This window comes from Oncorhynchus clarkii, chromosome 1 (assembly GCF_045791955.1).
Source record: "Oncorhynchus clarkii lewisi isolate Uvic-CL-2024 chromosome 1, UVic_Ocla_1.0, whole genome shotgun sequence".
In the NCBI taxonomy this organism is placed as follows: domain Eukaryota; kingdom Metazoa; phylum Chordata; class Actinopteri; order Salmoniformes; family Salmonidae; genus Oncorhynchus; species Oncorhynchus clarkii.
Genome location: NC_092147.1, coordinates 9,358,342 through 9,370,978, shown reverse-complemented (window position 1 = coordinate 9,370,978; position 12,637 = coordinate 9,358,342). Strand labels below are relative to the sequence as shown.

The following is a 12,637-nucleotide window of genomic DNA, read 5'->3' as shown; positions in this document are numbered from 1 at the left end:
GTTGACCTCATGTCTCCCCACTGGAAGCCCGAGGTAGGGGGGCGGGGATAGGTTGACCTCAGGTCTCCACACTGGAAGCCCGAGCTAGGGAGCAGGGGAATCTATCAAATAGCGCATCTCTAACTTTGTACAGTACAAATGCAATTAGATGTGTAATTCAGTTTGTGTGATTCTTGTTTGAAGTTCAATAGTGTAATAATCAGGTTCTATTCTTTATAAGTGTGTTATTCTATTTGTGTATTTGTGTCATAGAGGATTTGTACAACTTAGTTTTATTTGTGTTTTTTGTTTGCAATAGGGTAATAATTAAATTCTCTTTTCTATTTGTATTTATATACAATTTGTTTCTATTTGTCTTTGTTAATTATTTTTGATATTTATGAATCTTATTTTTGTATATATTTGTATATTTATATAGTTTTAAATTACGTTATTATTTATTTGTGTTGTTCCAAATGTCTGAGTAAAAATTACAGTTAGTGCAGAATGGTGTTTTTGGGGGGGGCAGGGGGGGCTGAAAGGGTCGTTCACCCAGGGAGCCATACAAGCGATGGGAGAAAAAACACACACAACATATCCCTCCCCACCCAGACTTGTCCAGAAACGTATTTAACTGGAAGAGGAAAAGTTGATTGTGAGGAATGTTCCCAGTGCTACACTGCGTGGGAGGAAGAGCCAGCCAAAGCAACCACACAGATACGGTATACACAAGCTCCACTGAATCCAGACCCAGTGGTAGAATCTACATATATGTTTTATGAGTGGCTGGAAGATTACGTGAGGAGTTGAAGCATCTCAAATAGGCTATTTTTAAATCGGCAAAGGCAGGCTCTGTGCTGATGATGTCATTAATGTAAAATGCAGCTCTTCTTGCTGCTAGATTGAGTTTCTGCTTGTAGGATACTGTGGGGATACTGAAGGATACTAGCAGATATCATGTTACCGCAGATAACCTTCGGCTCAATAGCCCTACTTCTATATACGTTAACGTTAAGGTCTGAGGTTTCTGCTTTAGGATGGAATACACAATACTTTGTTTCCCAGAATTATCCTGGCTGAGATTGAATTGTGTTCAAATGTACCTGCTCATATTTATGTGGTGGATGGCGATGACATTTGTTTGGCTTATTAACTGTAGCAGTAAAACGCCAAAGAACATTTGCATGGCTGTTTACATAGTCTGAAACAGTGCAGCCTAGCAATAACAGAAGGAATGAGAAAGGTGGTCAGGTCTAATAGCAGAATGACACAGTGTGTGGAGTATGTGTTGTATTTATCAATGGGAAACAGTCCAATCCAGTGGCTTTCAGGAAGAAGGCCTGAAATGGAGATGTCCCTGCGATGTAATCCTGGAGTCAAACATGTATGTGTTTCACATGCACTAGCACCAGTTCTTCAGATTTGGATCATGCGTGATGTGGAGCCGACCTTGCAAATGAGGTTGTGTTTTTTTTCCGTCTCAATGGTGATTCAGAAACTTCATCAGAAATATAAAGTGAACACATCATCCCAGCAGGAATTCCTCCATCAAATGTCTCTTGTCCTTTTACGGACATTATCAAAGCCTACGAGATTAGATAGAACATGCTTCAAAGACAGGCCAAATACTTTTCATCCCATTACAGGATGATTTCCAAGTGCACTTGGCACTGTGTGTTATAATGCAAACAGCACTGTCTGGCATTAGTTGGCTCTGTTCAAATCAAATCACATTTTATTGGTCACATACACATGGTTAGCAGATGTTATTGGTCCCATACACATGGTTAGCAGATGTTATTGGTCACATACACATGGTTAGCAGATGTTATTGGTCCCATACACATGGTTAGTAGATGTTATTGGTCACATACACATGGTTAGCAGATGTTATTGGTCCCATACACATGGTTAGTAGATGTTATTGGTCACATACACATGGTTAGCAGATGTTATTGGTCCCATACACATGGTTAGTAGATGTTATTGGTCACATACACATGGTTAACAGATGTTATTGGTCACATACACATTTTTAGCAGATGTTATTGCGAGTGTAGCGAAATGCTTGTGCTTCTAGTTCCGACAGTGCGGCATTATTTAAAAAAATGTAACTAGGCAAGTCTGTTTAGAACAAATTCTTATTTACAATGACGGCCTCGGAACAGTGGGTTAACTACCATGTTCAGGGGCAGACCAGCAGATTTTCACATTGTTAGCACAGGGATTCGACCTAGCAACCTTTCAGTTACTGGTCCAACGCTCTAACCACTAGACTACCTGCCGCCTCATACCTAAATATCTAACATGAAATCAAACAATTCCACAACAACTACCTAATACACACAAATCTAAGTTTTATTTTATTTATTTATTTCACCTTTATTTAACCAGGTAGGCAAGTTGAGAACAAGTTCTCATTTACAATTGCGAACTGGCCAAGATAAAGCAAAGCAGTTCGACAGATACAACGACACAGAGTTACACATGGAGTAAAACAAACATACAGTCAATAATACAGTATAAACAAGTCTATATACGATGTGAGCAAATTAGGTAAGGCAAATAAGGCAAAAAAAAGGCCATGGTGGCAAAGTAAATACAATATAGCAAGTAAAACACTGGAATTGTAGATTTGCAATGGAAGAATGTGCAAAGTAGAAATAAAAATAATGGGGTGCAAAGGAGCAGAATAAATAAATAAATTAAATACAGTAGGGAAAGAGGTAGTTGTTTGGACTAAATTATAGGTGGGCTATGTACAGGTGCAGTAATCTGTGAGCTGCTCTGAAAGTTGGTGCTTAAAGCTAGTGAGGGAGATAAGTGTTTCCAGTTTCAGAGATTTTTGTAGTTCGTTCCAGTCATTGGCAGCAGAGAACTGGAAGGAGAGGCGGACAAAGAAAGAATTGGTTTTGGGGGTGACTAGAGAGATATACCTGCTGGAGCGTGTGCTACAGGTGGGAGATGCTATGGTGACTAGCGAGCTGAGATAAGGGGGGACTTTACCTAGCAGGGTCTTGTAGATGACATGGAGCCAATGGGTTTGGCGAGGAATGGAATAAGAATATATAAATTTGAATATATGGATGAGCAATGAACGAGCGGCATAGGCAATTTGGCTCTGTGTGGCACTATTTGGCTCTGTGTGGCACTATTTGGCTCTGTGTGGCACTATTTGGCTCTGTGTGGCATTATTTGGCTCTGTGTGGCATTATTTGGCTCGATTTGGCTCTGTTTGGCTCTGTTTGGCTCTGTTTGGCTCGATTTGGCTCTGTTTGGCTCGATTTGGCTCTGTTTGGCTCTGTTTGGCTCAATTTGGCTCTGTTTGGCTCTATTTGGCTCGATTTGGCTCTATTAGGCTCTATTTGGCTCTGTTTGGCAGTCTGTAACGATTTTGGTTGTTGGAAGAAGGAGTCGACCAAAGTGCAGCGTGGTACGTGTTCATATTTACTTTTAATACACTGAACACAAAATACAAAAGAACAAGAGAATAAATGTAAACCAAAACAGTCCAAAACAGTATGGTGCAAACACTGAAACGGAAAATAACCACCCACAAACAAAAGTGGGAAAACAGGCTACCTAAGTATGGTTCTCAATCAGTGACAACGATTGACAGCGGCCTCTGATTGGGAACCATACCAGGCCAAACACATAGAAATATAAACACAAGAACAAAACATAGAATGCTCACCCCAACTCACGCCCTGGCCAACCTAAAATAGAGACATGCAAAAGGAACTACGGTCAGGACGTGACACAGTCAGACTTAACTGGAATGCCTTCAGAAAGTTTTCATATTTCTTGTATTATTCCACATGTTGTTGGGTAAAAGCCACCCATCTACATGTTTTTAGACATTTTTTTCATATTTATTGAAAATTAAATATATATTTAATTTGCATAAGTATTCACACCCCTGAGTCAATGCATGTCAGAATCACCTTTGTCAGTGATTACAGTTGTGAGTATTTCTGGGTAAGTCTAAGAGCTTTGCGCAACTGGATTGTACAATATTTGAATTGTTTTATGTTTTTAATTATTCAAGCTCGGTCAAGTTGGTTGTTGATCATTGCTAGACAGCCATTTTCAAGTCTTGCCATATATTTTCAAGCCGATTTAAGTCAAAACTGTAACTATCCTAAAAAACTCCCTAGTCCTTGCCAATGACAAGCATATCTATAACATAATGCAGCCACCACCATGCTTGAAAATATGAAAAGTGGTACTTGGTGATGTGTTGTGTTGGATTTGCCCCAAACATAATGCTTTGTATTCAGGACATAGTTATTTTCTTTGCCACATTTTTTGAAGTTTCACTTTAGCAAAAAGGATGCATGTTTTGTAAAAATGTTATTCTGTACATGCTTCCTTCCTCTCACTCCATCATTTAGTTACTTGTCTAACATAACACAGAGGGTGTTCTTTAATGGAAGGCCTCTCAAATATAATCCAGTTAGAATCAGGAATTCCCCAGTGTAGCTGTTTAGGCCCCTTGTTATTTAAAAAAAAAAATCTAACGACATGCCACTGACTTTGAGTAAAGCCAGAGTGTCTATGTATGCGGATGACTCAACACTACACACGCCAGATACTACAGCGACTGAAATGACTGCAACACTCAAAGAGCTACAGTTAGTTTCAGAGTGGCTGGCAAGGAATAGGTTAGCCATAAATATTTCTAAAACTAAAGGCATTGCATTCGGAACAAAACATTCACTAAACCCTAAATCTCAACTAAATCTGGTATTAATGTGGAAATTAATGACTAAACTGCTTGGAGTAACCATAGATTGTGAACTGTCATGGTCATGCAGTAGTAGCTAAGATGGGGAGAAGTCATATTGACAGAGTAAGTCTGATTCCCAATGTTGACACTGCCTGGGACAATTTGTTGGGAAATTTGTGTTCATTTGAAAGAGAAATGTCTCTTGGGCTCAAGCTAGACATACAAATGCTTCTGTTGACTGAGCCTCCTTCAGAGCGCTAAGAATCAAATCAAATCAAACTTTATTTGTCACATGCGCCGAATACAACAAGTGTAGACATTACCATGCAATTCTTAGTTACAAGCCCTTAACCAACAGTGCAGTTCAAGAAGAGTTAAGAAAAAATTACAAAATAAAATTGTATAAAGTAACACAATAACACAACAATAATGAGGCTATATACAAGGGGTACCGGTACTGAGTCAGTGTGCGGGCATACAGGTTAGTTGAGGTAATTTGTACATGTACTGTAGGTAGGGGTGAAGTGACTATGCATAGATAATAAACAGTGTACAAAACAAATGGAGAGGGGGGTCAATGTAAATAGTCCGGTGGCCATTTGATGAATTGTTCAGCAGACTTATGACTTCCGGGTAGAAGCTGTGAAGGAGCCTTTTAGTCCTAGACTTGGCACTCCGGTACTTCCTGCCATAAGGTAGCAGAGAAAACAGTCTATGACTGGAGTCTCTGACAATTTTATGGGCTGTCCTCTGACACCGCCTATTATATAGGTCCCGGATTGCAGGAAGCTTGGCCCCAGTGATGTACTGGGCCGTGTGCACTACCCTCTGTAGCGCCTTACGGTAAGATGCTGAGCAGTTGCCATACAAGGCGGTGATGCAACCGGTCAGGATGCTCTCGATGGTGCAGCTGTAGAACTTTTTGAGGATCTGGGGACCCATATCGACTCTTTTCAGTCTCCTGAGGGGGAAAAGGTGTTGTCGTGCCCTCTTGACGACTGTCTTGGTGTGTTTGGGCCATGATCGTTGGTTGGTGATGTGGACACCAAGGAACATGAAACTCTCGACCCGCTCCACTACAGCCCAACGATGTTAATGGGAGCCTGTTCGGCCCACCTTTTCCTGTAGTCCAAGATCATCTTCTTTGTCTTGCTCATGTAACGGATGTGAAACGGCTAGCTTAGTTAGCGGTGGTGCGGGCTAAATAGCGTTTCAATCGGTGACGTCACTTGCTCTGAGACCTTGAAGTAGTGGTTCCCCTTGCTCTGCAAGGGCCGCAGCTTTTGTGGAGCGATGGGTAACGATGCTTCGTGGGTGACTGTTGTTGATGTGTGCAGAGGGTCCCTGGTTCGCGCCCGGGTATGGGCGAGGGGACGGTCTAAAGTTATACTGTTACACTCACATGGGGGAGAGGTTGTTGTCCTGGCTACACACTGCCAGTTCTCTGACCTTCTCCCTATAGGCTGTCTCATCGTCGTCGGTGATCAGGTGTACTCCTCAATGCCATTGGATGAATCCCGGAACATATTCCAGTCTGTGCTAGCAAAACAGTCCTGTAGCATCCGCGTCAAATGACGACTTCCGTGTTGAGCGAGTCACTGGTACTTCCTGCTTCAGTTTTTGCTTGCAAGCAGGAATCAGGAGGATATAATTACGTCAGATTTGCCAAATGGAGGGCGGGTGAGGGCTTTGTATGCATCTCTGTGTGTCGAGTAAAGGTGGTCTAGAGTTTTTTCCTCTGTTTGCACATGGCATGCTGGAAAAAATTTGGTAACATTAAAGTCCCTGGCCACTAGGAGTGCCGCTTCTGGATGACGTTTTCTTGTTTGCTTAGGGCCTTATAGAGTTGGTTGAGTGCATTCTTACAGCAGACATCGGTCTGTGGTGGTAAATAGACGGCTGCGAATAATATAGATGAGAACTCTCTTGGTAGATAGTGTGGTCTACAGCTTATCAAAAAGTACCCCACCACAGGTGAGCGATACCTCAAGACTTCTTTAATATTAGATATTGCGCACCAGCTGTTATTGACAAAAAGACACACACACCCCCACCTCTCGTCTTACCAGACGTATCTTTTTTTTTGTTCTGCCGGTGCATGGAAATCCCGCCAGCTCTCTATTATCTGTGTTATCGTTCAGCCACGACTCGGTGAAACATAAGATATTACCGTTTTAGATGTCCCGTTGGTAGGACAATCATAATCATAGGTCATCAATTGAATTTTCCAATGATTGCATGTTAGCAAGTAGAATGGATGGCAGTGGGAGTTCACTCGCTTGCCTATGGATTCTCAGAAGGCAGCCTGATCTGCGCCCTCTTTTCCTCCGTCTTTTCTTCACGCAAACGACGGGGATTTGGGCTTGTTCCCAGGAAAGCATTAAATCCTTCTCGTCAGACTCATTAAAGGAAAAAGCTTCTTCCAGTTCGTGGTGAGTAATCGCTATTCTGATGTGCAGAAGTTATTTTCAGTCATAAGAGATGGTAGCAGCAACATTATTTACAAATTAAGTTTAAAAAATAAAGTTACAGGGGTTTTGGAGGGATGCCATGTGCGACTGACATGTTTTCCGTTTGCTCCTGCGTTATTCTTAAAGTTTATGTGAATTTTGCAGCAGAACCGTATTTATTTTCAAATATTAGTTTGATGATCCCTATCCGTAAATACCAAGACTATTTTGCTTTCAAAGTGTCAGCATGTCAAAGTGTCAGCATATCGACGAAACATAAGGCAAAAAACATGACTTTGAGAAAACCCGGCCTACAAGACCCACTCTCATCACCGCCCTCTCCTGAGTCTGAGGGCCCGGGGACTCACACTTTACCGGGGGTGCCGCTTGGCCTGGTGGAGCTGAAATGAACATTCGAGGCCATCAAACTACTACGCTCTGAGATAGTTGAAATGAAAACGGAAGTAGTTGCTACGATTGAGGCCCGAATACAGGAGGTTTCTGATACTTTAAAAGCAGATCTAACCATCCTGCGGAACGAGACGGGGCCAGCAATCGCATCACTCAAAACAACAACAGCGTTGCATACTACAACGATTGCAGCACTGGAGACCTCTGCTACTAAAGTCTCCGATTTAACTACATCCCTGGAGGCTGACGTGAAACGCCTAGCTGGGGTTTTGAAAAAGGTGAAGGAGAGCTGTGTGAGTTTAGAGGGATTCTCTCACCACAATAACCTGAGACTTGTATTGGTCCCATAGTCAACGGAAATGCCTCGCGCCACAAATTTAGTTTCTTGGCTGCTGAAGGATGTTCTTGCCTTAGATGAGAAGCCCCTGATTGATCTTGCCCACTGGTCGCTGCGCCCAAAGCCCTGGGATGGTAAGAGGCCCCATGACATAATTCTTCAAGAGTACTTTTTCCATGAGAAGATGGAGATTCTCCAATGATCCCGCAATACCACTCTGAGCTTTCAAGGACAGAGCTTCTCCATCTACCAGGACTACTCCCCCACTGTTTCCAGGCAGCGCGCAGCTTTCAGGCAGGCCAAACGACTACTACGGGACCATCCAGGTGTGAAGTATGGACTGCGATTTCCGGTCCTTTTATATCTCATGATGGTAAAGACAACACATTTTAGTCTCCGGATGAGGCTATGGCTCACATTCAATGTCACATCAAGAAGTCTTGAACTTGCTCATAGATCAGCAACTGTTGCTTGCGAACTGTGGATAGTAAGTAGCCCACCTGTGGTACAATTATGTTTACTTATAACATACTAGTCTTGTATAGTTGGGGAGTTGGCGAAGCCATTCAGGCTTATTTGTTGTGATCTAATGTTTTGATCATCTAGTGTGCTTGCCTTACAAGCATTCAGTCATTTTAATTTCATTGTATTGAGGTTTTACTCAACTCCTGTGTTTCTAGGCTGTCTCGTTCACCTATTCAGTTTGTTTTCATAGTGTCTCAGTGACTCAAAATATTTTTGGTTATTTGTTTACTGTGTCCGTTTGCACCAGCCCAGTAAACAGTAAATGTTCCGAGGCTACACGTTTTTGGGGGTCTTCACTTCAATTTTAAAAGTTTTGAGCGTCATTTATGCCCAGCAAACGTTCAACGTTGCGCACACGTAGTTTTTTGTTCTTGGTTGTAAGTTGTCTCAGCGTCAAACTAGACAAAAAAAATGTTTTGATTGTCTTACTACGATTTCCTTACTTCAAATTAGGTTTTGGGCTGAGAGCCTTTATTCATTTAATTTATTTTCTCTCTCAATTGTCACGTTCTGACCATAGTTCTGTTGTTTTATTCTTTGTTTTAGTATGGTCAGGGCGTGAGTTGGGTGGGCAGTCTATGTTTGTTTTTCTATGTTGGTTTTTGAGTTCGGCCTAGTATGGTTCTCAATCAGAGGCAGCTGTCAATTGTTGTCCCTGATTGAGAATCATACTTAGGTAGCCTGGGTTTCACTGTTGGGTTGTGGGTGTTTGTCTTCCGTGTCAGTGTTTGTCGGGACTGTTTTGTTCATTTCACGTTTATTGTTTTGTATTTCAAAGTGTTCAGTTTATGTTTTTAAAGAAACATTATGGACACTTACCACGCTGTGTTTTGGTCCTACGATCCTTCTCGCTTCTCCTCCTCGGAAGAGGTAGACGAGGGTCGTTACATCAATGCCTATTATAAGACTGGGAATGTAACTATTTACATCTACAAGTGGTGCTTTTGTAATTTTGTTTGCACAAGGAATTCACTTTTATTTTGTATTTTTCTCTCTTTTTTTGCTGTTTGATCCACTAACACAAAACGCGACTTTAAAGAGCGGGACTGTGGGTTTAGGTTTAAGATCGCACTCTCACAGACATACTGTGCTAAGAGAACATGTTCTATTTAGGCTTGTACCTCGTTTGGGGAGGTACTGTCTGGGATGGGGGGAGGGCGTGGGGTGGAGGAAGGTTGAATTGTTCAGTTCTAATGTTCTCATTCTGTCCTTTTAGTTCTGTACTTTTTCCAAACATCTTGCACTGTACATTATTACTCTGAGACAAGTTATTCTGGGGTTTTTTGGGCACTCATTGCTTTTGCACTCTATTGACAGGGTTGTACAATGGGAGTGCCCATGGTGGCCGAAATAATGCGATCAAGTACATTTCATGGAACATCAAAGGGGTTAACAACCCTGTGAAGCGTAAGAGGGTGTTGACACACTTTAAGGGTTTGAATGCAAATGTTGCATTTCTACAAGAGACTCACTTGAGGACTGGTGAGCATTTTAGGATGCATAGGGACTGGGTTGGTCAAGTGTTCCACTCTAACTTTCATAGTAAATAAAGAGGTGCTGCCATTTTGGTTGATAAATCTACTCCCTTTGTAGCTTCTGAGGTTATTGCTGATCCTAAGGGACGATACGTTATAGTAACCGGTAAACTGTTTTCTACCCCTCTTGTTTTGGCTAGTGTTTATGCTCCCAATTGGGATGACAGAAGTTTAATTTCTTCCTTTTTATCTGCTATACCCAATTTAGATTCTCATTTGTTGATTTTAGGGATGGATTTCAACTGTAAAATGTCCACAGTTCTTGACGTCCTCACGAAGAACTACAGGCCCATCTAAGTGTGCCCTACTTATTCAATCTTTTCTTCAGAAATATGCTATGTTTGAGGCTTGGCGTTTCCTACACTATACAGATAGACAGTATTCCTTTTATTCTCATGTTTTTGGACAAAAAACTTCTGCCTAACCTTCGGCGGTGTACTTATGAGAGTATTGTTATTTCTGACCATTCACCATTAGTTATTGAACTAGAGTTTCCCCAGCGACCTCCTATGTGTTATCAATGGCGTCTTAACCCCATTTTACTCTCAGATAAGGAGTTTGTCAATTTAATTTCTTCTGAAATCACCATATTCCTAGAAACTAATTCAACACCAGGTATGTCCTGCTCTACCATATGGGAGTCTCTCAAAGCATACCTACGTGGCCAAATTAGTTATTATACAGCCAACCAAAACAGAGTTCGCTCTCAGCGACTTCGGGACCTGAGCGAATCCATAGCCACATTGGATGAGAAGTATGCTACGGATCCTTCCTCTGATCTACATAAAGAGCGCCAACTTCTCCAATCTGAATTTGATGAGCTTTCTACCAGGCAAGCTGAACGGTTACTGTTGTGAGCTCGATACAGAGTGTATGAACAAGGTGACAAGGCCAGTAAACTCCTTGCACATCAGGTCCGAAAATCTGAGGCCTCACGTTTAATCCCACAAATAAGGACCCCGTCTGGTGCCACCACAGTAAAACATAAGGAATGTTTTATGGTAAATTACCGGGTGAAAAAGTGGTAAATTACCGGGTCCGGACGGTTTTCCAACCAAATTTTACAGGACGTTTTCTGGTCTGCTTTGCCCATTCTTGTCTCGATTATTTGCAGAGTGCCTCAATACCTCAAAGCTACCGCCTAGTCTTTATCAGGCTTCAATTTCATTACTATTAAAGAAAAACAAAGACCCCCTGAAATGTGGATCCTATCGCCCAATCTCACTTTTAAACTGTGATTACAAAATCCTAGCCAAGCTTTTAGCCATCCGTATGGAAGGCTTGCTGCACCAAGTAATACACTCTGACCAGACTGGCTTTGTGAGAAATAGGCATTTGTTTTTCAATATTAGGCGTCTCGCTATATGCTGACGACCTCCTTTTGTTTATCTCTAACCCTGATACCTCATTGCCACGTGCCTTATCTGTTCTTAAAAAGTTTGGATCAATCTCAGGGTACAAGCTGAATCTAGGCAAGAGTGAGCTTTTTTCTGTAAATAAGGCTGCTTTAAAGTGCTCTTTTACAAGTTTTCAGTTTAGGATTATCCGGGATCAATTCACCTACTTGGGAGTTTAAGTGACAAGGAAATATTCAAATTTGTTTCAGGAAAACTTTGTTGCTTTAGCAGAGAATTTGAAACAATCTTTGACTTTTTGGAATTCGCTACCTCTTTCTCTTATTGGAAGGATTAATGTCATTAAAATGAATGTGTTGCCCACATTTTTAGATTTAGTTCAATGTTTACCCATTTTTATTCCAAAATCTTTTTTTTATTCACTGGATCAAACCTTTCATGTATTTTATTTGGGATGGCAAGGTACCACGGATTGGTAGAAAACATTTACAGAAGCCTAAGGCATTTGTCGGGTTTAGCTCTACCAAATTTTCAGACATACTATTGAGCTGCAAATTTAAGAGCCCTTCTGTACTGGCTGCAGACTGATCCTACTGGCCCTAGACCACTCTGGGCCCAGATGGAGTCTGAATCATGTAAACCTGCTGCACTTTCTTCTGTGTTGTGCTCGTCTCTCCCAGTGTCCCTAGGCAAAAGGTGTGTCAACCCAATTGTAAAGCAGTCTCTTGAAATTTGGAATCAGTTCCGTTTAGCCTTTAGCCTCCGAGGCTTTTCTCTATCAGGCCCAATCAATCAGAACATTTTATTTCTTCCATCTTTGAATGATGGGGCTTTTGCCATCTGGCACTCACTAGGCCTCTCCTCAGTAGCCCAATTATTCTTTGATGATACATTTGCCTCTTTTGCTCAGCTACAGGAAAAATTAAGCCTCCCCCAATCCCGCTTTTTCCGCTATCTCCAAACTTGGAAGAATATTCTCTGATTTTGATCCTACCTGTGTCAGATGTAAAATGGAACCAGCCACACTGTTGCATATGTTTTGGGGCTGTCATAAACTGTCAGGTTTCTGGGAATTAATATTTAAATGTTTCTCTGATATATATGACACTGTTATAGATCCGTCTCCCCTTACAACCCTTTTTGGAGTACTGCCCATAGGTACCCCCCTGTCAAGAATCCAGTTGGACACTGTTGCTTATACAACTCTTTTAGCTAGACGGCTAATACTACAGAATTGGAAGATGGCAGCTCCCCCATCTTATAAATATTGGGTGAGAGATGTGTTGTGCTCTCTGAAACTAGAAAAAATTAAATTA

At 41.6% G+C, this 12,637-nt stretch overlaps 1 protein-coding gene across 1 annotated transcript in view; it reads left to right on the top strand.

The window, feature by feature from the left end:
- The first annotated feature begins 646 nt into the window (after positions 1-646).
- LOC139419798 (thromboxane A2 receptor) overlaps positions 647-12,637 on the top strand; it is a 48,783-nt gene continuing 36,792 nt past the window's right edge. The window contains exon 1 of the mRNA XM_071169819.1: positions 647-701. The gene's annotated coding sequence lies outside the window, so the exon portion shown is untranslated. The remainder of the gene's footprint in view (positions 702-12,637) is intronic.